The 24,404-nt window shown below is 51.6% G+C and overlaps 1 protein-coding gene across 1 annotated transcript in view; it reads left to right on the forward strand.

The window, feature by feature from the left end:
* The first annotated feature begins 12,623 nt into the window (after positions 1 to 12,623).
* ZC3H7B (zinc finger CCCH-type containing 7B) overlaps positions 12,624 to 24,404 on the forward strand; it is a 58,490-nt gene continuing 46,709 nt past the window's right edge. Inside the window, exon 1 of the mRNA XM_056797423.1 lies at positions 12,624 to 13,343. The gene's annotated coding sequence lies outside the window, so the exon portion shown is untranslated. The remainder of the gene's footprint in view (positions 13,344 to 24,404) is intronic.

Consider the following 24,404-nt stretch of genomic DNA (forward strand, 5'->3'; position numbering starts at 1 on the left):
AGGCCCAGAGGGGAATTGCCTGGCTTGCTCAAGATCACACTGGTCTTAACAGAAGAGAGATTTGAACTCAGGTCTTTGACTCAAAGTACACACAGTTCTTTCCAGCCTCTCAGTTGTCACTGTTATTCTTCACTCTTGGCCAGAAAGAACACAATTATAAAGAGGAGTATTTATCCAGATAACAAGAAGGACCCAGAACCACAGACTTGGACCCAGGAGATAGGCAAAGAGAAGTCCCCACCAAGTCCCCAGGACAGGGTCTTCCCCAGATAAGTCTTTCCCTTTACCTCCAGGTGTTGCTTTGGAGTCCACAGTAATCTCCAGGACCCACTGGGGAAGGATCTGCTGTCCATCTCCCAACACTGCCAGGGAACTCGCCAGCTGATGAGGAGCTCTCTGTTTACCAACAGGGATGGAAACCTCTTAGAACCCGGCCTCTGGCTTCCCAGGCCCAGAGGCCAAGCCATGCCTGAATAAGAATCCCTTCTGTGATGTCGGAACACTCCATGGTTCTCTAGCCTTTGTTTGAAGGCTTCCAATGAAGAGGCAGAGGTTTCCTTGTAAAATGTTTAACAACTGGCCTCCCAGAAGTTGACTGCATTAGTAATACTCCTCTGAACCACCAAGCACATGCTGACTTGTAGCGTTTGCTCATTTCTGAGGTGTCAATCTTAGAATCAGTCCTCAGAGTAAGATGGCCCCAGTACAATGGAGCGGGGGTGGGGGGGAAGGCCTTGTCCTCACCTCATCCTCTAGACAGCCCATTACCTTGGGAGTAGCTCTCTGAATGAAGAAAAGACCTCAAGAGCTCAGGGAGCCCAAAAGGTCAGGAAGCTTGTCTGAGCCTTGGAACTAGCAAGTAACTGAGGTGGGATTTGAAGCCAAATCTTCCTTGGCTGCCTCTTCTCATAATTAGGGCCATTTTCCTTAGGATGGTGATGAGAAGAATAGTAGTAATAGGGAGCAATTATGGAGCACTTTGCCATTGAAGCAAAGCCCTTTAGGAATATCTCCTTTGACTCTCACGAATGAGGTTGATGTTATTATACCCACTTTACAGTGGAGCAGACTGAGGCCGACAGTTGAAGTGACTTGTCCAGCGTTGTCACACAGGATATATTTGAACTCAGGTCTTCATGATTCCTGGCCCAGTGCCCCATGCCACCCAGCTGCCTCCAGTCAGTCTTCAGAGGATCCTAAAAGTCCTCCATTGTGCTTCTCTAGTCTCCCATTGTCCCTACTTACAGACCCTCTGCAGTCAAGCAGAACAAGACTGATCCCCTACAGGCGGCTCTCATGTCTCCCCCACTCCCCCCGCAGCCTCTGCCTCTCCAGGCTAAGCATCCCGGCTCCTTCACCTGGTCCTCCCTTCCCCATCCTGGTGGACCTGCTCCGTCTTCTCACGATCTCCAAGCGCGGGGTGCTCGGGCATCATGTGATCAGAGGGCTGGGAGGGACCCAGATTTGGAGGTGGGGACCCCCATTCCAGGCCTGCCTCCCAGGAGATCTTCCACAGGATCCCACAGGAGCTCTCTGGGCTCCTTTCCTCATCCCAAGGAGCCTGGGCAACTCTGCTGGCTCCCATCCTCTGCTGCACCTGCTGCCCAGGCTTTATGAGGGAGATGGGCAGCGGGCAGGAATTAGCCGCGGTGCCAACCAGCTACAGATCCAGATCAGGGCCAGAGCGCAGACCGGAACAATGGCTCAAAGCCATTGCTAATCCCCGCCTGGGACCACCCTAAGCATTTATTTCTCCCATGGGCCTTAGTTTCCTCTTCTATAAAAGGAAAGGATCTCACTTCACGATTTCTCAACGACAATACTTCATCAAAAAACCCTCTTTGTCCTCATGACAACCTAAGACTAAAGGCAGGGGCTAGGCAAACAGGACTAAGTGACTTGCTCAGAGTTGCAGGAAGCATCTGAGGCTAAATTCGAACCCAGGTCCTCCAACTCCAGGCCTGGGGCTCTACCCACTGAGCCACCTCATTGCCCCTGCAGTAGTTCGTGAGGTCTATGAGGAACAAGACACCTGCCTGGTGAATTGAAGAGGCCTAATATCTGTGGCATAATGGAGAATCCATCCTGAACTGCTCCTTGTGCTCCAGGCACTCTGCTAAGTCCTGGCTAGGGTCCTGTACTTGCAGGTGGAAAAAGGAAGGCCCTGGTTCAAATCCTGCCTCAGACACATTTAAGTGATGTGACCCTGGGTAAGTCACTTTGTTTCTGCCTCATTTTCTTGGCTGTTCAAAATAAACGAAGGGTTATTCTGCATGCTCCTCAGCTAAGGTCCTCTATGATCCAATGAGTGAGTGTGGTTTCAATGTAACAATGTTACATTAACTCCCCCCAAAGAGTTTCTTAAACTCTTTATTTACTGGCAACAATGAACTTTCATCTAGTAGCTTTGATAGGTGGAATCTCAGTTTCGCCCTCTGAAAATGAGGGGGTTGGACCAGGTGATCTCCAAGGTGTTCCCCGTTCTAAATCTGTGGTCCCCTATGGCAGATTTAGTCTCTGTATAAAGAAAACTTCTAGGAGCAGCTATGTGGCTCGGTAGCCAGAGTGCCAGGCCTAGAGAAGGGAGGTCTTGGGTTCAAATGTGGCTCCTTAGCTGGGTGACCTTGGGCAAGTCCCTTGACTCCAATTGCCTAACCCTTTCCACTCTTCTATCTTGGAACCAATGCTCTGTATGGATTCTAAGAGGAAGGGTATGAGTTAAAGGAAAACTTCCTAACAAGGAGAGCTGGCCAATGGTGGAACAAGCCGCCCCAAGTTGGGGGTGGGAGCGGTTCTTCTCCCTGGGGAGCTCTTTGAGCAAAGGCTGGAGGACTTTTAATCAGGTTGGGGTTCGGGGCCTCTTGGGGCTCTTCAGAGACTGCCCTCACAACAATCTTAGCGTGGAAGTCCAGAAAGATGATTACCCCCACCCAGCATAGCTCACAAACAAGCCTGAGATCTGGGAGCCTTTTTATTTGATTTGGTTATGGATTTGAATAACAACTTTCTACCTAGGTTTCCCGAGTTCTCGGATCCACAACCTCCCTCCCTCCCTCCCTCCCTCCCTCCCTCCTTTGCACCCCCTCCTGGAGCTGGCCGGGATTCCATCTGGGTTACTGTGCAAACCAGGCTTCCCTAGCGTTCATTTTTGTAAGAGAATACTCCTCTGCAAGCCAACCCCCCAGTAAGCGAGTGACAAACCTCCATCTGCATCTGCATTCTGACTCCACCAGCTCCTTGTCTGGAGGGGGAGGACGTTGTTCTGTGTTCACCGATGTCTTGGATCGCTGTATTGCTGAGAGGCGAAGGCTATCATGCTTGGTCATTCCACGGTTTGCTGTTACTGTGGATGATGCCCCCTGCTTCTGCTTCTCTCACTCTGCATCTGTTCAGGGAAGTCTTCCCATCTTCTCCTGAAATCCTCCTGTTCCTCATTCCTTCCCACACAATACTATTCCATCACTGTCGTGTCCCACACTTTGTTCAGCTGTTCCCCAACCGAGGAACACGCCCTGTTTCTAGTTCTTTGCCACCACAATCAGCACTGCTGTAAACATTTTAGTCCACACAGGCCCCTTCCCCTTAGGACAAGCACTCATCTGGTCACTCATGAGGCTACAAAAACTCTTGCAAGATGAGGTGAGAGATCCCTTAGCTCCCACTCGATCTCTTGGAACTTTGGCCAGGAAAGATGATTGCTTGAGTAAGCCTAGATGCTGTGTCCCTCCTGTCAGTCAGTCACTCCATTCATAAACATGTATTAAGCACCTACTGTATACATACTGTAAACCTTAAAATTTCTTAGACTTGTGAATGTTGGAAATTTCACCATTGGAAGGTTTCATGCTTGTAGGGAATTTCCTACTGATAGTGGGAACTCTATTGGAATGTGAACCCCATTGGCATGGGAGGTTCCTTCTCCTCCCTACTTAAAATTACTTTAGGACAGAAACCTTTTGCTGAACAATGGAAAGGGCTTTGACCTATGTTTAAGCATAGAACAGGAAGTTCTTTGAGTCATGATTGATTTTAGAATTGATATAATAGAGATACTTGGAATGACAGAACCAGGTCTTGGAACTTACAATCTCCACCCTACTCAGGGTAACAGGATTTAGGAAGGGCTGCAGCAAAGGATCAAGATTTAATTATTTGAGAATATGGCCTTCAACAGACATGTGCAAAGCCACAGACCTCTGGGTGGTCCTGGGTTAAGCTAGAGCCACCATTGGCACAGGGAAGACATGGACAGTGATTGGTAGATGTGAGAACTGAGGGGAGGGAACTTGGATGGTTTCCTTAAAGATAGAGGGGTCTGAGGACTAGGGAGGTGTTTGGAGAGGTTTTGCTCTGAGAGGTTGTGCTCTGAGAAGCTTGCTCTGAAGGAAGCTGGTGGTGGAAGCCCCTGAGACTGTTTCTCCATTTTGGTCACGTGAGTGATAGGGACTGATCTCTTTTCTTTGCCTCAGCTATCTAAGGGCTTGGGCCTTTTGGCCCAGCCTAAACAGAAGGGGTATTTAAGCCCTATTCCCTTCTCTCTCTTTCTCTCTCTCTCTCTCTCTCTCTCTCTCTCTCTCTCTCTCTCTCTCTCTCTCATTCCTTTCTTCCTCCTGTTTGTAATTAAACTCCATAAAAGGTTGGCAGCTGACTTGAGTTTTCATTTAGGAATTACATAGCTGAATTCCTTGGCGACCTTAAATTAATATATATCAGTCTTTTAAGGTGATTTCCTTGTCACAATACCAGGCACCAGTTAAGTTCTGTGCCAGGAAGACTGACTTGGGTATTTTGATCAGAAATGTGGATTCAGGATAGTCTGTAAGACTGACAGACAGAAATGGGCTGCTGCCTGTGGGGGTTTTCAACAACAGGTCTCCAGTATTTCAAGTTTGCCTCCACTCCCTGCTCAGTTAAAACAAAGCCCGTGAGTGTTTTCCCCAGAGCAGAACAAATTTGCTTTTGTCCCTGGTCTGACTAAATGGGCCCCCTTGTTTGGGGCCCAGATCAGTCACAGAGGACCTTCCCCCAGCCCAGCCCTGGGGTGGCCCAGGTGGCGAAACCAGCCAGCAAGCACCTTCAGTATTGAAAGGCAAAACATACAGAACTAGAAAATGAGCCCAGTCTTCGCCTTTTTCCCTCAAAGAAAATCTCCAGGGCAGCTTTAGCAAGGAGGCAAAGATCACTTGGGAAGGCTTCCTCTCGGACAGACAGCAAAGGGAAAAACATGTGGCTGGTGCTGGCGCCGGCACAGGCCCTGGAAGGCCAGCGTGGAGTTCCTCCCTGCCCAGTGCAGGTTACACAAAAGCCCAGCCCCGATCATGAAGAGGCAGCAGCCCCATTTATCCAAGAAAACCGAGGCTGGAGAAGTTCTGCGGTGGCCAGTATCCCAAGGAGTATGGATGCCTACAGACCCGACTTGGCCCCTCTTGTTGGGATGGAGTGCAGCTCTCAGCTCCAAGCAGGAGCCATCAGAAGGTTCCAGCAGTCATGGAGCCAACTTCCCATCTGTGCCGTGCTCGCCCTTCCAAAGAATCTCTTTCTCTTCTCTGGAATGTCCTCTGGCCATCGCCCTGAGGAAGCCCTGGTGCAGGCAGATAGGCAGCAGGGAGCACAGCATCAGGAGTCCCTGGATGCCTGGAGCAGGCGCCCTTGGGCGGGCCTCTCCCACTCCTCTTGGCCAGGAGTGCAGTTACACCCCAATACCTAAGAAGCCCTAGAGGCAGCTAGCTAGCAATCAGGTCTCTCTCTGCACTGGGCCATGCAGCTGCCCTTTCCTTGGTCGATGCCGATGAATGCAATCCGGATCTCCCATCATTTGTTGGGGATTCAGAGACTGCTTTCTTGGCCCAAACCTCTTGGCTGTAGAATGACGAGAGATTTGTGTAAACTGTTTCCACTAGACTTGAGCCCTAAGTCGAGCGCAGGATCCCTGCAGGATATGGATCATTGGGGGAGTCCCAAAAACCAGCTCCCCCCAGCAGGTCGGAGACAAGCAGACATCTGTTCGGCGCCTTCTGCGTGTTAAGCAGTGTGCCAGGTGCTGGGGGGACGAGGACCGACTCGGAATGGCTCCCGCCTCAAGGATTGTGTGCTCTGAGCGAGCAAGCACGCATAGGCCGCTATAAATGTCCAGGTATGGGCAAATTACCCATGGTTACATACAAAATAGGTTTCGATAAGGTATACACAGAGGCCAGGAGGTACTCTTGGAGCCAGGGGAGCCTGGCTTTGGGGCAGCTTTGGAAAGTCCTTTGGCAGGAGGCCCTGGAGCTGCATCTTGAATGGGGCCAGAGGGGAATGAAGGAAGGAAGAGCATTTCTGGCCCGGAGGCCAGAGAGAGTGCAAAGGCTGAAGAGCAGAGGCGAGGAGGCACAGGGTTACTTGTGGGGAAAAGCAAAGCCAGACTAGAAGGATGCTAAATCACTACCGTTCAATATGATGATAATCAGTGGGCAAGTTATTATATAATAATGATTTAGAAACCACAGATGCTAGAAGGACCACAATAAACTTCTGTGCCAAACACGCCATCTTGTCCGGAATACACGGCAGAGTGGGCCAGGGCTAAGGCCCAGAATCACCTGCATAGGTAAGTACCTCCAAAGTGGGGGTGATGGGAACCAAATGAAGCCCCGGGGGGATTTCTCAGGAACACTGAGGAGGAAGAAGACATTTTGTGAACCCCAAAGTATGTTAGAACTGTGAGCTGCCCTACTTGGCGGTGGCGGCGTGGCATGGCATTTGGGGATGTCAGAGTTAGGACAGCAGGCAAGTGTGACGCAGACTCCCTTTGAGGGCTTTCTGGGGATGTGTGTAATTAGCATTTTGCTCCTCAGGGCCTCTCTTTCCCAGCATCCCAGTGCCCTATCTACAGATGGGAAGATAGAAGGGCCGTGTCGGTCTGCCTTCTCTCCCCTTTCCCAGGAATGTGGCTGGAGGATGAGGTGAGAGGCAGGAGGTCTTATTTTTGTCAGATAATTGGATTTTATGCTTCTATTTTGTTTTATTTCTTCTTCTTCAAGTGATTATTAATAAATGTTATAAAGTATAATATTTGGAGTTGGTGGACATTCAATTTTACAGATGCGATCTTAAAGCAAACATCAGCACTCTGAATTAAGACAGAATAGCAAAGTAGGTGGTGCCGAAGCCCCTCCTCTGTACACAGTCCTTGCACCTGTAGATACCTTCTCCCACAAGTTCCCATCATGCCTTGGGGAGAGGAAGGTACTCCTAGCAAAAATCCCCTTTCCTCAAAGGCTGCAATTTCCTTCTGCTTCCTGCCAACGATCTCTTCACAGAGTTGATGCTGATATCTGATGGAATTGTAAGTTGCTTCTGAAGGTCCTCCCTCTTTTGGGCACCTTCCCAGCCAACATACCTGCAAACAAATGGGCATGTCTTCAGCTCTTTGTGAGGCCCTCAGCCTGGCACACAAGAGGAGACCTTTTCCTCAGCCATATTCATCACCCCTCAAGGGGAAGTCCCCTGGCATTTCGATAAGAATAAGGACAGTTCTGTCAACACTCAGCATGCCCTGGCAGGGAGCCCAGGGCCATCCAAGCGACTTATTCCAATGATTCATGCTTATTTTCTTTCTTGTTCCTAGAGGCAGCCGGTGGCACAGTGGATAGAACATTGAGTCTGGAGTCAGGAAGACCCAAGTTCAGTCCTGGCTCCAGGCACTTACTAGCTGTCTAACCCTGGGCAAGTTACTTTACCTGGGTGAACCTCAGTTTCCTCCTGTGTGAAATGCACCAAAGTCACAAGGGTGATAACCTGTGTAAATAAAGTGCTTAATGTGCTAGCTTTGGTCAATATGATTGCTTTATGAGTAGATAGGGCAAGGGTCCAACCGGGGATCTTCCTGAGGAATTATGGGGGTCTTTGGCGAAAGATTTAAGACATGCAATATCCACAACAATTATAAAGGGTCCAAATCACAAGTAACCAGAAAGAGAAAAGTTAAAACAACTCTGAGGTTACACGACCCATTTATCAGTCTGGCAAAGGGGAGAAAAGGAAGGAGAGTGAGGGGCTCAGAGAAGACAAGGCAACAGTGGAGCTATGAGCTAGGCTGGCTATTCTAGAAAATAATCTGGAATCATGTCCCAAAATGTCCATAAATTGGGACTGAGCTAGCAATACTAAAAATGGGCCTCTAACCCAAAGAGATCAAAGGTAGAAAAGGATGTGTGTGTGTGTGTGTGTGTGTGTGTGTGTGTGTGTGTGTGTGTGTGTTGCAAAGAGAGCTGTATAGAAACTCAGACACAGTGGACAAAGCCTGGCTGGCCTGGCATCAGGAAGACCTTGGTTCAAATGCAGCCTTGGAAACTTACTAAGCTGTGTGACCCTTGGCAAATATTTAACTTCTATTTGCCTTGATTTACTCATCTATAAAATGGGGTTAATCATTGCCCCTACCTCCTAGAGTTCTTGTGAGAATCATATTAGAAATAATTGCAAAGCACTTGGCACAGTAGTGGGCTGCTGGGGGCCATCAGACCATGATGCCTTGACAGAGTCATGCGTGGTAGCTAGGGAGATCACAGAGTGGTCGTTGGCAAGATGTGACTGCCCACCCAGCTCCCCTTGCATGACCTCTTTCATCAATGCTCCTCACCTATGAATTGACATGATTATTATTCCCCCTAGTCTCAAGAGAAATAATGCAAGAGCAAAACACATGTACCCTAATTCCCTAAAACATCACCAAAAGATCAGACCCTCAAACCCAATCCCAAAAGACTATCATGGATTAACTTTTACTTAGGTACATAATTCCCAGCGAAGCCGCAGTTACAGGCCAAACCCAAAACTTTCTCATGAAGCCAGCACACAAATCAATCATAGAGGCCCATACAATACGTACAGATACAGTACAGGTACACTAAGCTTCCATATGCCTCAGTGACTCAATTACACAAATCAGTAACTCAAACTCCCTAGTAAGCCACCTATGACGAAATCATTTATCTTGTATTCTGTCTGTAATCACAAAAATATAGAATGTTAATCAAGTGATTTATTAAAAGTTAATGTATCACTTTTCCAATTCTCTCTCTTTGATTTTGTATACCTGCATGCCAAGAAAATGGGTATAAAAATAAATTCCAGGCCTGGGAATGTTGGAGCAGCTTTGAGATGCAAAGCAGTCCCATGGTGGTAATGATTAAGCTGTCTTCCATTTGTTATTTATTTTATTTATTTTGACTGATCGTTCGCCACCTGTTGGGAACCCTGAAGTCGCCAGTGAGGCTGGACCCTGACCGTGGCACTGGGCATAGAGTAAGTGCTATAGAAATGTGAGTTATTACAGTAAAAAGCTGGGAGCCAAGGGGGTGCCCATCCATTGCATAAATGATGGAACAAATATGATGGTGTATGGATGTAACATGGTATTACTGCAGTGGAAACAAGGACAAAAAAGGATGATCTTAAAGAAACAGGGGACGATTTCTATGAACTGATGCAAGGTAAAGTGAGCAGGACCAGAACAGCTCATCCTCTCACAGAAATATAGAACTAAGCAGTTCAGCAACCAAGTGTGACTCCAGAGAAACCCTGAGGAAATTTGGCTCCCACCTCCTCACAGAGAGGGAGGGGACACGGGTTGCAGAATGAGATCCAGCCCTGGACATGGCAGATGAGGAATTGGTTTGTCTTGGCTCAGCTTATTTGGTAAAGGTGTTCCATTTTCCTTCTTCAGTTTCTGGAGGTGGGAGGAAGAGAAGGACTGGAAGAAAGAAAAGAGCATCATGGAAGCATTTTTTTAAATGAACAGAGGAAAGGTCAGAAAGCAACACGGATCGGCAGGATAGCTTCATTTATTTATTTATTAAGTTTTGGAAATTTTTTTAAATTGAGTAATTTTGAATATTTTCCCATGGTTACATAATTCATGATCTTTCCCTCCCCTCCTCCCAACCCTGTTGCCAATGAGCAATTCCACTGGGGTTTACATGTGTCATTGATCAAGACCCATTTCCATATTATTGAGATTTGCACCAGGGTGATTGTTTAGAGTCTCCATCCCCAGCCATATCCCCATCAACCCATGTGATCAAGCCTTTGTTTTTCTTCTGCATTTCCGCTCCCACAGTTCTTCCTCTGGATGTGGAGAGCTTCTTTCTCATAAGTCCCTCAGATTGTCCTGGATCATTGCATTGGCAGGATAGCTTTAAAAGAGACATGCCTAGGAGCCTGGGAGCTCCCTGAGAGGAGGGGTGGTTTGATTTTGGCCTCTTTATATTCCCAGGGCTTGTCGAAGTGCTTAATAAACACTGGTGGAGAGACATCTAGGTGGCTTAGTGGGCCAGGCCTGGGTGCAGGAGGTCTTGAGTTCCAATGTGGCCTCAGACACTTCCTAGCTGGGTGACGCTGGGCACCCCTCCCCCCACCCAGCCCAGCCCTTCCTTACAGCTCTTCAGCCACACTTAGTATCAGTCCTCAGACAGAAGGTGAGGCCTTTCTAAAATGTTGTTGAATCAATTATCCTTTTGTCAAAATTTTCCCCCGACCCCCATTGTTGGCTTGATACTGTGAAAGTTTTCTGTTACATCTGCCCAGGCCTCTTGCAACTGTTGCACTCTTCTTGAGCAGTTCAGAATGGCTTTGTTGTGTTTTTAAAGCAAAAGAACAAGAATGTCTATTTTGTTAGCTGTTAAGTGCAGCTAGATGGCTCCGTGGAGAGAGCACCAGGCTGGAGGCAGGAAGACCAGAGTTCAAATCTAGCCTCAGCCGCTTGTTAGCTGTGTGACCCTGAGCAAATGATTGAAGCTCTACTTGCCATAATCCACTGGAGAAGGAAAGGATGAACCCCTCCAGGATCTTTGCTAAGAAACCCCTCACTGGGGTAATGAAGATGTTCAGCATGATTAAAAAACAACCATCCTGACCTGTCTTAGAATCAGTAGTGCAGATTGGCTCCAAGGCAGAAGATTGGGAAGGGCTAGGCATTGAGGGAGAAGTAACTTGCCCAGGGTCAGGTGTCTGAGGTCAGATCTGAACCCAGGACTTCCCACCTCTGAGCCTGGCTCTCCACCCACTGAGCTATCCAGCTGCCTTTTGATGCTTTTTTTTTTTTAAATTTTCTTTCTTTTTAGAAGTCTGAAGTTCCATTCTTGGCTCAGCTTCTTAGAATCTGTGTGATCTTGGGCAAGTGACTTCATTTTTCTGAGGGAAACTTGGTTTTCTCACCCCCAAAATGGCCTGACAGGGTTATCCTCCCTCAATAAATAAAGGTTCTAGGATGGGTCTCTTAGAAATGCTTGGTATTCATTTGAATACACTTTATGTACCCCCCCTCCCCAGTTGCATGCATGAGGGGCCCTGGGGCACCCTAGAGTTGGGGATCATCTAGGTTTAAGCTTTCCCTTTCCTGGCAGAGTGACTCTGGACAAGTCCCTAAACTTGTCTGTGTCCCATGCCTTTCAGAGAAGGTTCCTCACCAGGAGCTCCCCAGCCCCACAGAACCCAAGGGTGGATGCTGGGAACTTCTAGAGAGAGGGATTATTTCCTTTCTTGTCTATTCAGACTCTCTGATACTCAGCAGGCAATAAGTAAGTGCTGAGTTTATTTTTTTTTTAAACCTTACTTCCTGTCTAACTAAGCTAGAAGGGCAAGGGCGAGGCAAACACAGTGAAGTGACTTGCCCAGGGTCACAGGGCTAGGAAGTGTATGTGTCTTCCCAGAAGAATACCAGTGCCCCAGAGTGGGGAGGCCATTTCTTCAGAGCCTTGCAACTAATTGATCCTGCAGTGAAACTATATATGTCTAGTCCATATTTTAACAAAAGAAATTGATTCTCAGCTTCCCTGTCCCTCCAGAAAAGGGGGGCCACTGTCACCCACCCGCTAGAGCCCGAGTTTGGGGCATCCTGCTTTTCTGTGGACAGAAATGAGGACACGTGAGGCCTCTTTGCTCCTTCCAAACCTCGCTCGCCCCAGACTTCTTTCCTTCTCTTCTCTAATCTGCAGGTTGGGTTGGTTTTTACTCGGAATTTTGGGGGATGAACAAAAATCCCCTTCCTCCCCCTCCCCCTTATTAAAAAAAAAAAAAGGAAAGCCCCTGGAGCAAACAGCCAGCCTAGGTCTTGGGTCCCACCCCGCCCCTTTTCCTCCCAGGACCTCTGGAATTGCAGGGTTCTTAAGACTGTCTTGGTGAGGATATCCCTTCCCTCGGTCCTAGTTAAGCCAAGTTTTCCTCAGTTTCCCCTGAAATGGCTCCTGTTGCCGTTGCTTGCCCTGAAGCAATCCTCCCTATGGAATAGAACCCCCCCCCCCCCCCCCATCACTGTTTCACCATCCAGCCTGGCACAGGCAGCTTTCTTCTTCTTTGGGGCTTCAGAAGCCTGTGGGGGGCTCCAGTGGCACAGCGAGAGGCCCAACTGGGCCCGGAAGCCTTTCCGGAAAGGCTGCTCCCATTCCCGCAGGCCTGGGGGAGGGGGGGAAGTGAAGGGCCGCGCTGCCCTAGCAACGGAGCAGGAGGGGAGCCCCGCCCCCACTCCACCCGGTGCTGGTCCTAACTGGGACCTAACAGGTGTTTTGGAATGGAACGAAATACACCCGTCAGGTCAGCCCGCGTGCTCCCTCCCCCGTAAAAGGGGGTAACGGCAAAGGAGCTCTAGGCCGAAGCCCTGGGCTGCTCAGCGCTGGGGCCTTGGACCGGGAACATGTTGGCGCTGCCGCCGCCGCCGCCTCCCCCTCCCCCTCCCCCGGACCCCCGCTCCCCTCTCCAATCTCCCATTTCCTTTGCGGCTCCCGGGAGGGGTCCGAGGCTCGGGCCTGGGAAGAGCCAGTCCACTTCCGGCTTGTGGAGAAGGCTGCCCAGGGGAGCGGGCCCTCCTGACATTATAAAAAGAAATGTCGCGGGAGCAGGCTTGGACATCTCCGCCGGGCCTCCCCCGGCCCCAGCAGCCCAAGCCTGGGCAAAGGCGGCGGCCTCGGCCCTTCGCCCATCCCCGGGGAGGGGGCTGGCCCGAAGCTGGCTTGAGGCTGGCCAGGCCCCCCAGGGCGCAGGAAGGACCTGCAGGGAAGCATTTTCTCCAGTTGGGGCAGCTCTGACCGAGACGGCGAGAGGGAGGAGAGAGGGACACGCACACACGCACGCACACACGCACACACGGGGGGAGGAGGGAGCCGCGGCAATGAAAGTGACGACCTGAGCGCCCACATGGACCGAGCCTCCTGGGCCGCGGGTGCGGTAGCGCTATGCCCGCTTCGCCCATGAAGCCGCGCTCCCCCGGAGTATGACCGCTGTCCCCACCCGCTCCGACCCCACCGCCGCCGCCGTCCTGGCTCCCCCCTCTAGCCGTGCCGGAGCGCTCCGCCAGGCCACCCCAGGTGAGTCCCAGGGCCATTTTCTGACTCAGTCCCGCGGGGAGGGGGCCGGCGGGTGGCGGAGGGGGGGGGCGGCGAGGGTCCTCGAGCCTGGGAAGGAGCCAGGCTGCGCGGATCGGGGCGCGGGTAGGGTGGGATTGGCCTCTTCCTCCGCTTTCTCCCCCCCCCCCAATGGCCGAGAAGTTTTCAAGTTATCGCCGATCCAGAGGGGTGGAGGTGGGGCTCGGACTCCCTACGAAACTTGGGGCGCTGCTCGGGGCCCCTTAACAAACTGTGATTTGTAAACTGTAGCTAAGGCCCGCTGGGGGAAGGGAGGGCCCTCAGGATCCCCGGCCCAGCGCGGGGAGGGATCGATGGAGACATCCTTGGCCCCTCCCCCTCCCCGCGCGGCCCTGCCTTCCTTCTGCCGTCCCCCATCCCTGTTGGAGCTCTGGAGCCCTGGCGGAGGCCCGCGGTGGCGGCTTGGGCCGGGGCCGGGGCCGGGGCCGGGGCCGACCAGGGGCTGCCCTCCTCGGCCTCCGGCAGCACTCGAGTCCGGTGATCGAGGCCTGGTGCGTGGGGGTTGGGGTATGGACTTGGGACTAGAGAAAGGGAAGAACCTGGGACCGTCCTAGAGCGCCAGGGCGCCCCCCACAAGTTAGGGCCATCCCTCCCGCTCCGCAACGCCATTTTTACTGGGAGGCTACGAACAGATCTTGTAGATCTGGAGGATTTAGAGTGGAGAGGACCTGAATTCCAATCCCCTGCCTGGTCCTGGCTGTCTGACCTTGGTCTGATCACTTCCTGTTTTGGGGGCCTCAGTTTCCCCTCGTAAAATGGGAATAATAATCCAAGCACTGGCTGGCCCACTTGGTGGGTGGGAGGGACCTAAATCTGGGGCTGGAGAAATGGGCCATTGTAAACAAATGAACCTGGAAGCCCTCTGTCTCTGAAGCCGGATGTTTAGGGTGAATCAATCAATCAACATTTATTAGGAGTATCCTAGGGCCCTGGCTCTGGGCCAAGCTAGTGCCTTTCCTCAAGGGGCTTCCAGTCTGAGGGGGAGACAACCTGCAAACACCTTGTACAAAGCAGATTTTCTGGAGGCCAAAGCGGCCAAGGAGGGGAAACTGGAGTGAAGAAGAGACTTCGTTAAAGGGGAAGGTTCTCTTTACCCCTGACCTTCTAGTTGAGTCTTAGAATCCATCGATTCCAAGGCAGAAGAGAGGTAAGGATTAGGCAATGGGGACAAGTGACATGCCCAGGGTCACCAGGCTAGCTAGGATGGGTCAGAGGCCAGATTGGAACCCAGGACCTCTGGTCTCCAGGCCCGGCTCCCTAATGCCGAGTCACCCTGCTGCCCCAGAGCACTACTCTTTTGTTGATTTGTATTTCTTTTCCAGCAGTTTATTCTGGGGCTCCTGAAAGCAGCTTCGAATCCAAACTCCTGGGGGGCAGCCATCTCCCTTGCCCTGGGACATTCTCCCCTCTACTCAGTGTACTCTGTGGAACATGTAGGTGGAGAACCAGGAAGCATTTCATTCAGCCTCTGGGTGGCAGGCCCTGCCAGGGGAGACTATGGGCATGTGTAAAAAGGTGCATCCCAGGTAAAGAGAACCTCAGACCGGGCAGGGGGCCGGCTGCTCGGGGAGGCCACCCTTCTCCAGGGGAGCACCTGAGCTGAATCTCGAAGAAAGCTGGGGATCCTGGGCTGCGGAGATGAGGAGGAAATAGTCTGGGGGATGGCCAGTGCAAAGGCAAGTATGCCAGGTGGGAAGACCAGGGCCACAGTGATGGCACACGGCTCCCATAGCTCATCATTCAGGTAGAACTAGGCAGCTGCTTGGGGTCCACCTGAGCTCATCTCTCAGAGTCTAGAGTTGGAAGATCATAGCATAGCATCTGTCCTTTCCTTTTTCACTATGAGAGTCTCTGTAGAGAAAGTCAGTTCTGTCTTCCTCTCCTTCCTCCTCGTCATTATTGTAGCATCATCCCATCCTATCATTGTATCGTTCTTGTGTCTGTGCTTTAACTAAATCTACCCAAATGTTCCCATTTCTGCCAAACAAGAAACTGAGGTTTCAAGAAACGAAGCAGGGACTTGAACTCAAACCCAGATTTTTCACAGGATCTGAGAGGCCAGCCCATCACCCGTTAGGGCACTGCCAACCAGTCCTTTGCTTGGTGACCTCACCAATGGGGGCCTCATTCCCTGTTGAAGTGGCCCATTCCCCTTTTGAGTAGTTCCTCTAGTTGCCAGAGCTCCTTTCTAGTAACTCCAGATGCTTCTTTGAAATGTCTCCCCTGTAGATTCTCTGGGGCTTAACCCTCTGATTGACTGCCTCGAGGAGTCCTTCCAGGTGGGCTCTGCCTAGTGCAAAGGACTGGAAATGTTCATTCTCCCATCTCCAGCATTCCAGATGGTTTACCTAAAGCCAAAATGTTTTTGTTTCTTGATTTGATTGGATTCTTATCATCTAAATCTTTGATTTTATGACCTTAGAGTAATCTAGCCCTTCTGCTTACTTTACAGATAGGAAAACTGAGGAATGGGCCTTGGCTAGGGGTGGACTGGGAGTTAAATGACAAACAGAACTCAAACCCAGACCTTTTGACTTCAAGTTCTGGGTTTCAGTGGTACTTTTCCTTCTTCAGTTTTAACTGTTTTACTGAAAAACTGCTTTTGTGGGATTTTTACTGGCCCCAAAGCTGTAACCTTAGTTGCAGCGACTTTCTGAGAGCCTTATTCCTGTGAATAAGGCCTAGAAACAGCTCTAGTAGGGAAGTAGGGGGTTTATGGACTCTCTAGGGGGCAAACCATCCCCCCTCCCACGTGTCACCCTTTGTGTGTCTCCCTTTGTCTCCATCTCTCCCATCTCTGTCTCCTATCTCCCCGTGTCTGTCTGTCTCTTGGGTCTACGTTATATTTCAGCAAACGTGATGAAGATGGCCAAGGCCAGAGCCTCGAGTCTTCCCTCACACAAATAAGATAATTGTAGGATGTTAGTGAGTGTGGTGGCCACCTTCCTCACTCCAAGACTCCGCTGTCCCGCCCACCCCAAGGATTTCCTCTCCTCTCCCTTCAGTAGTCTCAGGCTCTGGAAGGAGAAGTAAGGGATGGAGAGAACCCAGAGGTAGGAAGTCTGAGGATTGTGGATGTCCCTTCCCAAGGCCAGGAAGGAGGAACTGGGAACCAGGTGGAGAGGAAGCCCTGAGGAACCCAGCACACAGCAGAGGAGAGACAGAGAAAAGAGCTAGGCAGGACAGGAAGCTGATATACAGATGTCTGTTATAATTGGTTGCTAACTAATGTAGGCTTGGCCTCTCAGAACCTTCAGGCCTTAGAAGAAGCTAGCTTTAAAGATCTTGGTTTAAATCCTACCCAGGATGCCTGGTACACAGGCCTCAGTTTCCTCATCTGTCAAAGGAGGGGACTGGATGAGAATTCAGTTCTCAAAGTTTAGGTCTCAGGACTCCTTTACCCTCTGAAAGTGATGGTGACCTGTCCTCAGAGAGCTTCTGTTTATGTGGGTCATAGCTCTCAGGTCTGGATTATTTAGAAATGAAGATGTCGGGGGCAGCTGGATGGCTCAGTGGATGGAGAGCCAGATCTAGAGACGTGTGAATTTTAAAAGTCTCCATCTTGGTCTAGCACCCAAAAATTGTGCACACCCACACTACACGGGCATGTGCTAGTCAATGACAAATCAGAAATAACTAACTGCCCACCTGGGCTGTCCTAAGCCAAGCTAGAGCCAACCATTGGATTTGTGAGACACAGGAAGTGAGGTAGGGAACAGCCTCTGGAATTCGCTCACTTCCTGTGGAGAGAGCTAGACGGGAGTTGGTGTTAGGAGCTGGGAGAGGGAGGATGCCCGCAGACAGCTTTCCTTCAGATCGGTCACGTGAATTAAGGACTGATTCTTTCCACCTGGGCCTTTGGGCCTAAAACTCCCTCTGCCTTGGTCAGAGGTTGAGTAGCCCCTTTCCCTTTTCTCCTCTCTCCTTCTCTCCCTCTCCTTTCCCTACTCCCATTGTGATTAAACCTCCATAAACTCCATTCTGACTTGAGTGTTTCATTTTAGGAATTTCATAAGTAAATTCCTTGGCGGCCATTGTTCAATATTACATATATCCTGTAGCCACAATTTTAGCCATTACAATATTATAACCTCTCCCAGAAGCCTAAAATTTCTACATTTACAGACGGGAGGTCCTGGGTTCCAATCTGGCCTCAGACACTTCCCAGCTGTGTGACCCAGGGCAAGTCACTTAACCTCCATTACCTATCCCTGCTCACTCTTCTGCCTTAGAACCAGTATACAGTATTGATTCTAAGATGGAGGGTAAGGGTCTTAAAAAAAAAGAAAAGAAATCAAGATGTCTTAGTATTGTTAAGAAAAAAATGTTTGGTCTCTTGGACTCCCAGACAGCCTAGCTAGATGAGCTCTGAAGAGCCAGTTAGCTTTTGCTCCCTGATCTGATGCCCCTGGTTCTCTGTCCTAGCTGGGACACAATGGAACACCACCTTGTGGGTGTGAAAGCCAGGAGCCCAAGGGGGTCTTGGAGCTGGGGAAACGGGGCCAGAGGAGGAAGTGGGCTGCCTGACGCCTCCCTGGGCATGAGTATCAGCACTGGATTTGCTTGAGGCTCTCTAGAACCCAAGGCCAGCATTCTCGCCACTACACCTTGGGGGCGGAAGCCAGGCAGTGGCAGAGCTGGGCCTGGAGCTTTCTGCCATGCCGCCCTGCTGAGTCATAGATCTCTTCCCTGAGGAAGCAGAGTGAAGGAAGGTAGCTGGGATGGAGCTAGGAGTCATTTGCCCAATGAGAGGTTATGGCTCTGCCTACTTTATGACTTTGTGCAGATCACTTCCCCCTGGGATATGGGAAGAGCCATCCTGTGCCCCCCCGCTTTCCCCAGGGTGTAAAGATGAGGCATTCCTACCTAGTGCTGCCCACCCCAGATCCCTGGCATCAGGGGGAGCTCCCTGAGGGCACGGTGCTTTGCTTTTGTATTTTTCTCCCAGTGATAAATATGTGTTGAGCAACTCTGTGAAGTACTCTGGCACACAATGTTATGGTTGTCACAACTGTAAGATTTGTGTTTATTGAAAAATTGTATTGTCCTCCCAACAACAGGTTTAAGGAGTGGGCAGCAAAGGAGCTCAGTGGATAGAGAGCCAGGCTTAGGGATCGGAGGTCCTGGGTTCAAATCTGGCCTCAGACACTTCCTGATTATGTGGCTCTGGGCTAGTCATACTCAACCCCCATTGCCTAGCCCTTAGCTTGCCAAGCCCTTGTCTTGGAACCAGTATGCAGTCTTTATTCTACAATGGAAGGAAGGGTTAAAAAATTTTAAATCTAGAAATGCCTTGACAAAACCAATTCTATCAACATTGATAATCAAACTTCCTCAATACCTACTTACCCTTGAGTTCATTAGATTCAACTCAAAGATATCATTCTAACTTTCCGGCCCCTCCCTTTGTCTCCACTTGGGAGAGTTCTTCATTCCTCACTAGTGGCCAGAGTTCTTGGGGACTTTGGTCTTCTTGATTGGCTTTTTTTATTTGGCATTTTATTTATTTTTAAATGTTTTTGAATTAATTTACACTATTTTTCCATGTTTACATGAATGATGCTCTTTCCCTCCCTACTCCCAGAGCTGACACACAATTCCACTGGGTTTTACATGTGTCATTGATCAAGACTTATTTCCATATTATTGATATTGTACTAGAGTTTAGAGTCTGCTTCCCCCATCATATCACCATCAAACCACTTAATCAATCAGATGTTTTTCTTCTGCGGTTCTGCTCCCACAGTTCTTCCTCGGGATGTAGATACAGTCTTTCTCATACTGTCTCTCTGTGTTGTCCTGGATCCTTGCATTGTTACTAGTAGCAGGGTCAGTTACATTCGATCGTGCCACAATGTATCGTCTCTGTGTACAATGTTCTCCTGGTTCTGCTCCTTTCACTCTGCATCCATTCCTGGAGGTCGTCCCAGTTCGCATGGAATCCCTCCACTTCGCTTCTTCCAGCACAGTAATACTCCATCCCCATCGGATACCACAGTTTGGCATTTTTTCACAAGTCTTTTTTGATTTCTCCATGCTCCTCACATCTGTATTTAAATTCATTGTGGTATTCTGATGCCTTCATGCACAATGATGAACATCATCATTCCCCTTTTCCTTGGGTGGCTATTTTACAGTTACAAATGCTGCTTCTGGGAAAATCTTTGAACAGTTAGTTCTCTTTGGGGTACTGGGGAGGTGGGGAGGTTTGCTGGTTTCTGAAAACTCTTTCCTTGGTATATTCTTAGTAATGGGTTTACTGGGCCAAAAAGTCTGATCAGTTTTGTAACTTCTTGTTTTACTTTATCCTGCCAGATTGTTCTTCAGAAGGGATTTTTACAATTTTGCAATGCTGCCAGCAGTGAACCAGTGTCCCTGGTTCTCCCTAACATCGCTGGCTTGGTTTGAATCTTCTTTTCTCGCTCGATAGGCGTGAGAGGGTACCTCTGAGGTGTTTACATTCCCCTGTCATGAGCTAAAGTTCGAAGGACCAGAATCTAGTAGAACACTTCATTTTACAGAGGAGGAAACTGAAACTCTGCAGAATGAGCCCGGGCCATCCATACATGTGGTAGGAATAGGTCAGGAAGGCATCCTCAGCTGATTTGGAAGGCTGAGCATTTGTCAAGGGTTTCCATTTGTTTCCTCTTGAAAAGTGTTCTCCTCCTTTAAATAATGAGATGTTGTGAACTGGGAGTTCTCCGCCCCCCAACTAGCTCCTTTGGGTTTTCAGTGGCATGTGTTGGACATAACCGTATTTCCCAATCGTGGGCTTTTACCGTTGTACAGAACCATTCTGTCGGAAGGTTCCAGTGCTCCCACCCAGTGTCCTGCCCTGGCCCTCTACTTGTCGAGCCCAATTTAAGGGTGTGGAAAGTGTGAAGGGGATGGGGCCTACCGTGGAGGGATGTGGCACTCTAGTGGAGGCTGGAAGAGAGTGAAGGATTGTAGGCAGAAATGAGGAGGGCATGCATGACAGGCAGTGAGGGTGCTGGGGCCCAGGCACGAGATGCTGGAGAATCCAGGGCCTTAGATGAGGAACAGAGAAGGCCGGCGGAGCTGGAGCAGTGGACCAAGCTGGAAAGATAATTTGGGATCAAAAAGGCAGAAGGGAGCCACTGGAATTCGAGAGAGGGACTTCCATGGCCAGGAGGACCTGAACAATTAGTACTGGCACAATCTCGCTCCCCAGCAAGCTATCCTCATTAAACAAATGAGGAAACTGAGGCAGAAAGAAGTTCTTAGTAGACTAAGTTTTTAAAAAATACATGGCTAGGGAGCAGCTAAGTGATTCAGTGGATAGAGTGCCAGGCTTAGAGATGGGAGGTCCTGAGTTCAAATCTGGCCTCAGACACTTCCTGGCTGGGTGACCCTGGGCAAGTCACATAACCCCAGTTGCCAGGCCCTGACCTCTCTTCTGCCTTAGAACAAATACTTGACATCTACTCCAAGACAGAAGGGAGGGGTTTCCATCTGCTTCTTCTTGGCCCTCGGCGCTCTCCTTCGGGCTAGGTCTAGAACGTCGTCCCCCCACCTTGGTGGTTTTCGTCATCCCCGTCCGTCAAGTGGCTTTGGCATTTTGCTGTGGGGAGATGGGGCTGTCCCCTCAAAGAAAGAGGCCCTTCAGGACTCATCTGCAGGCCTCCTGGCGCGCCCTCCTCCTTCATCCCAGGACTCGCATTCATGTCATGCTTTCCGGTGAGCCAGGCTGCCCGTGTTTCCTCGCTTGAGCCGTGCGTGCCGGCACTGGTGTTATCATCCCCATTTTACAGATGAGGACACAGCCTCAGACATTCAGTGACTCGCCCAGGGCCCCTCGGCCAACCTGATTCGAACCTGGGTTTTCCCGAGTCCAGGTTGCTGCCCTCCCAGCCGCCCCGACCCTACCCATCCCGGGCCGACAGCCTGGCCTGTGCCCGCCCTGTGGGGCTGTTTCTCAGGGAAGATGGCGGTGCTGTCTGTGTCCTCCCAGGGCTACAAAGACTCTTCGGGCAACTATCTGGCTACGTTGTGTCGGGCCGCTTCGCTACCAAGTGTTTTCTCCCCAGAAGCAGGCCGTCTCTTGGAGGCTTCCGGGCCCCTCCCTCGCCTCTGCAGCGGGATGCTTCCGGTCATTCTTGGCCATTGCTGGCACATGACGGAAAGTCGAGGCCTTGGGACAGCCCCACTCGTGGGAAATGGGACCCCTGAAAGGGGCTGAGAGCTCCGGGAGGCTGGCAGGGCAGAGAGGAGGCTTGTGTCTTGCTTGGACCGCCCGGTCGCCCCTTGGGGGGGCCTCTCCGTCGAGAGGAAGCGGGGTTCAGAGGTGACGGACGTGAGTCGTAAATGGCAGGGCCGGGATTTGAACTCGGGCTCACGACTCCAGCCCAGAACCCTCTCCGCCTCCCCAGATGGCCTGGAGGCTTTCTCCCCAACACATCTGCTGCTCTTTGCCCTCCTTCAGTTCTGGATCTGTGTCTGGTGTCGTCTGGGCCTTCTCCTCCTCCTGCCTCCGTGCCTGAAGCCACATCCCACAGCACATGCCCTGTGGGGCCCTGTCGGCTCCCCCAAGCCCCAGGTCCCGGGTTCCTGCCGCCTCTCGCCCTTTGGACTGCCTCTCCCTGGGAGCTGGGGGTCAGAGGCCGGCTCGGGGAGGCCGAGGCGCTGGGCTCAAAGCCGCAGATGGGAGGAGGGGGAGCCGGCGAGAGGATGCCGAGGGTGAGTCTCGCAAACAAGCTCCTTCGCAGCTGGAGGGAGCCGCGCGCGCGCCCTGACTTCAGTCTTGGTGGCTGTGAGGGGGGCAGCCTCTGCCCTCTCCCGAGGGTCTGGGCAGGGGCTTCTCTTGGCGCACAGCCAGGGCGCAGAAAGGGAGCCTTGTTCAGGGGCAGGATTTGAATCCAGAGTCTCCGCCTCTAGCCGTTGCCCTGCCGCTAGGGCTGTTACTGAAGGGGTCTCTGGAGAGGGAAGGAGCACAGGGCCGCCTTTCCCTTATGGCCCTCAGGCTAGAGCTCAGGACTTTGGTCTCTGCAGCGGCCCGGGGCTGGGTGAGGCTGGCCTTGGGCGCCGGCCAGCGCCTCTCTTCTGGGCTGGAGGGACCCCCGTGGGTCTGCTTTCCGGGGTGGGCAAGTCTTTCTGCCCTTTAAACCAGGCAGCAGCTGAGGCACGAGCCGGAGGGTCTTTGGGGTGGGCAGCTCCAAGCTAGGCCCTGGGGGCTCTCTAAGGGCTTACTTGGCTGGCCTCCTTTCTCTTCTCCCTTCTTCCTTTCTTCCTTTTTTATCTCCGGTCCGTGTTGTGTCTTGGATCCAAGGTGACGGGGAGCTCACCCCCTAAGAAAGCTTTTTTATTTTTAACTCTGACCTTCTGTCTTAGTGTCACGAAGTATTGGTTCCACAGCAGAGGAGCGGTCAGGGCTAGACCAGGGAGAAAAGTGACTTGCCCAGGGTCACTGGGCGAGGACGGGTCTGAGGCCAGGCTGGAACCTGCCCCCTTTTAGTCTTCCAGCCATGTCTTTTTAAGCCCTCACCTCACACTGGTTCCAAGGCAGAAGGGTGGTAGGGGCTAGGCCATGGGGGTCCAGTGACTTGGCCAGGGTCTGAGGCCAGACGGGCACCCCGGACCTCCCGTCTCTGGGCCTGGTCTCCACCCAGCCGCCCCAGTCATGTCCTTTATTAAGATCAGGAAAAGATAAGGACAACCACTCCCTTCCCTCTGAATTCTGGGAAACTCCCCAGGCTGGGGCCAAGCCCATTTGGGAGTCACTGGGAGGGCTCCGGCACTTCTGGGGCACGGCAGGAAGAGAAGCCCCCCGGGGGCCCTGCGGCTCTGATCCAAAGGGCCACGGGAAAGCCCTGGCACCGGTGGCTCCCGTCGGCCTGTTCCAGGCTCCCCCCCGAACGCCAGCTGCAGAGCCCGCGTGCCTTCAGAGACGTCCCCTCAATGGCACTCCCGCCGATGTGCTGCTGGAATACCACGGTGGACGGGGAACTCACTGTGTCCTACGGCAGCCCCCTCAGGAGACCCCAGCCCCGCCGCCGTGTCCCTCGGGCTCCATTTTCTCACCTGTAGAAAGGGCCCTTCCCAGCTTGAAATCCCCCCAGTGGTATGGAACTAGGGATGCCCCGTCCGGGGTCGATGCCCTTTGGGGACACGGGGAGGGCGCTTTGAGGGCTAGCCTGCTTATACTAACCCTGTCTACTGCAGCCTGATTTGAACTCCACACCCAGGGCTCATCCACCGAGCCACCTCGGCTGCCCTGACTCCTAACGCTACTCTGGGGTGTGTGGCCGGAGCAGAGAGAGAGGCCTGGCCTCGTGAGCTGCTCATGCTACAAGTGGTCAGCATCCAGGACCACCGGACTTGGAGTCAGGAAGACCTGAGTTCAAATTCTGCCTTAGTCATGTACTAGCTGGTGAATGTTGGGGCGGCACTGCGTATGTGGGAGCCTGTTTCTTCACATGTAAAACGGGAATAATATTCCAGGTGGGGAAGCTAAAGCAACTGTTTTGTCCAAGGTTGCACATGGAGAAGGTGTCGGAGGTGGGATTCGAACTCAGGTCTGCAGATTCTGAAACCAGAGCTCTTTCCACCACTAGAAGCATCTCTCTCTCTTTTTTTTTGGTTAAAGATCTGCTGAAGGAAATAGGGATGTTTTAATATGGCACGGAGCCCTGGGCCTGCCTCGTGGAGGGTCACTGCTGGGAAGGGGCCAACAGGCCAATTTTGCTTCGGGGCCAAGAAAAATGTCCCCATCCTAGTCAGCATCCAGGCACGCCCAGCTCTTTGGTGCCCCCCCCCCCACCCCCCCCCCCCCCGTCTGTACTGCCCCTGGGGCTTTCTGGGCAGGGAGGCTGGCATGGGTGCCACTTCCTTCTCCCGCAGGTTAAGGCAAACAGATGGCAAGTGATGAGCCCAGAGTGGGCAGAGCTGTCTGGAGCCTCTCGGCTGCGGCTGGCTTTTTCCCACCTTAAAGCAGGCTCTGTGGATGCTATCTTTTCTCTCAGGTGGCCCAGGCCTTGTGCCCCCCCC

This window comes from Monodelphis domestica, chromosome 5 (assembly GCF_027887165.1).
Source record: "Monodelphis domestica isolate mMonDom1 chromosome 5, mMonDom1.pri, whole genome shotgun sequence".
Lineage (NCBI taxonomy): Eukaryota > Metazoa > Chordata > Mammalia > Didelphimorphia > Didelphidae > Monodelphis > Monodelphis domestica.